We start from the raw sequence: 3,050 nt of genomic DNA, 5'->3' as shown, positions 1-3,050 counted from the left end.
TTTCATTAGATTAATGTGTCATATTTTTAAGCCATTCCCTAACTGATGGGCATTGACTTTGTTTCTATCTTTTTGTTGCCACAAAGAGTGCTGCTTTGAATATTTGGGAATACATTGGATCTTTGTTTCTGTCTTTACCTTCCTTAGGATATATATCCAGTAGTGAGATTGTTGGGTAGAAGAGTATGAACAGTTTAGTCATTTTTCTTGGATAATTTGAAATTTAAATCCAGAATTTCACACTGCTCCAACAATAATTCATCAGTGTGCTTTTCTTTCCACAGCATCTCCAACATTGATATTTCCCCATTTTTTTCATCTTTGCCAACATATATGAAATAAATGAAAACTCGGAGTTGTTTTGGAGTGTGTTTTCACATAGTCATTTAGAGTATGCAAATCTTTTGAAAATTGTTCATATTCTTTGATCATTTATCTTTTGCAGAATGTCTCTTGTTGTTTGTGTCAAATCCCTGTGTATACAATTTTAAAGGCTGATACTATAAATAAATTTGGAGAGCAAGGAATAGTTTACCTGTCATATTTATGGAGAACAGAAGAATTTATGACCAAGCAAAAGTTAGAAAATATTATGAAATGCAAAATGGATAGTTTTGATTACATTAAATTGAAAAGTTTTTGCACAAATAAAGCCAGTGCAACCAAGACTAGGAGGGAAGCAGAAAACTGGGGATTTTTACAACCAGTGTCTCTGATAAGGGCCTCATTTCTAAAATATGTGGAGAACTAAGTCAAATTTATAAGAATACAAGTCATTCCCCAATTGATAAATGGTCAAAGGATATGAACAGGCAGTTTTCAGGTGAAGAAATTAAAACTATCTATAGTCATACGAAAAAATGCTCTAAATCACTATTGATTAGAGAAATGCAAATCAAAACAAAACTCTGAGGTACCACCTCACACTTATCAGATTGGCTAATATGACAAAACAGGAAAACGATAAATGTTGGAGAAGATGTGGGAAAATTGGAATATTAATGCATTGTTGGTGGAGTTGTAAATTGATCCAACCATTTTGGAGAGCAATTTGGAACTATGCCCAAAGGGCTATAAAAATGTGCACAGCCTTTGACCCAGCAATAGCACTTCTAGGGCTGCATCCCAAAGAGATCATAAAAATGGGGTTCTTCTTATGGGTTCTAATTCTTACTTACAACATGACTAATGTGAAAATATATTTAATAGGAATGTACATGTAGAGCCATCTTGGGGAGGGAGGCAGGGAAGAAGGGGGAGAAATTTTAAACCTCAAAAGCGCACAGAATTCTTGTTCCTTTCAAATATCAGTTCAGGTGCCAACAAAGCCCCCTAATAGCTACAGCCTAGCCCTACTACTTACCTGGCATTCATTTAGTATGTACTTTTATATGTGCACATGTTGTTCCCTTCCTCCATAGAATGTAAGCTCACTGAGGGCAAGGAATGTTTTCTTTTGTTTTGCTTTGTACTCACAGTAACTAACATAGTGACATGGTACAGAAAGAGAGCAATTAGTAAATGCTTTTTGGTTGATTAATTATTGATTCCCATCATTCTCAGTAGAAATAATGCAATAAGATGAGAAAAAAATAATAAAATAAACTTTATTTTAAAAATCCCTGTTTATTTTGGATATCCATCTTTTATCAGTCATAATTGATGGAATTTTTTTCTACTCTATCATTTCTCATCTAATTCTAGCTTTATTAATTTTATTTATGACAAACCTTTTTAAATTTTACACAGTCAGAATAGTCTATTTTTTAAAATGGGATGACCTTTATATTCAGGTTATATATCCATTTTGAGCTTATTGTGGTATATGATTCCTGACAAACTTCTTTCCAGTTTTCCTAACTGTTATTGCAAAAAAGAGAGAGAGAGTCTTCCTTCCAAAAATTTATGCTCTTGGATTTATAAAACATTGACATTTAAAAATTATCTTTCTAATTTTTCTGCTCTGTTACACTTATCTGCTTCTCTTTTTTTTAACTAGTGCCAAATATTTTTAAAGAATAGTTTAATGTATGGTGATGGTAGGCCCCTTTTATACTTTTTTCTTTTTATCTTCTTTGAGATTCTGAAACTTCTGCCTTTCCAAATGAAATTTCTCATCATTTGATCTAGTTCTAAAGCATATTCCCCCAGTATTTTGATTGGTACAGCATTAAATAGACAATCAATTTAGTTATTATTGCCATTTTATTCTATTGGAATGGCCCTTGCTTGGACAATTGATAGTTCTCTAGTTATGTGTCTCCCTTCCTTCTATTAAGTTTGTTTTATATTAGTATTTTATAAATCTTGTGCACATCTTAGTAGCTTATTTCCCAGGTATTTTATGCATTTTGTAGTTATTTAGAATGCAATTTCTTTTATTATTGTTTCTTACTGTTTTATATTAACATTATATTAAAATGCTGATAATTTTTGTGTTTTAATTTTATGTCCTGCAAATGTCCTATAATTATTTGTCTTCTCCACTCATTTGTGAATCCTCTGGAGTTTTCTAAATATGCCATTAGATCTTTTGCAAACTGGAATAGTTTTGTTTCCTCTTTACTGATGTTTATACCTTTTTTTCTAGCTTTTTTTTTTATCTTGTCTTATTGCTAGAGTTGGCATTTCTAGAACAGTTTTGAATAATGGTAGAGAGGGGAACATCTTTGCTTACCCCTGTTTGCATTAGTAAGTCTTCTAATGTTTCTCTTTACAAAATCACTTGGACATTTAAATCATTTCACAATCTGTTCAGTCTCTCTTTCCAAATGTATAAAATACATTTTTGTATTTTATTTTTATATATTTGTATTTATGTCTTGAAAGGAACAAAGGTAGAAAAATATTTGGAGAAGTATTAATTGAAGTAATTAATTGTTTGTGTAAAGGCTATTCCAATAAAATAAAATTAGAAATAATTAGTAAATTGATTGCTTATTTAATGCCTCACCAATCAAATTACTGAGGGGGTTTCATATTACTCTCTTTTTTATATACTAGTAACAAATGGAAGGGTCAGAAATGGAAGCCAAGCTCTCTGACTCCAG

Source organism: Phascolarctos cinereus, unplaced genomic scaffold, assembly GCF_003287225.1.
Source record: "Phascolarctos cinereus isolate Bilbo 61053 unplaced genomic scaffold, phaCin_HiC Scaffold_5;HRSCAF=322, whole genome shotgun sequence".
Taxonomy (NCBI): domain Eukaryota; kingdom Metazoa; phylum Chordata; class Mammalia; order Diprotodontia; family Phascolarctidae; genus Phascolarctos; species Phascolarctos cinereus.
This window is presented reverse-complemented; position numbering follows the sequence as displayed.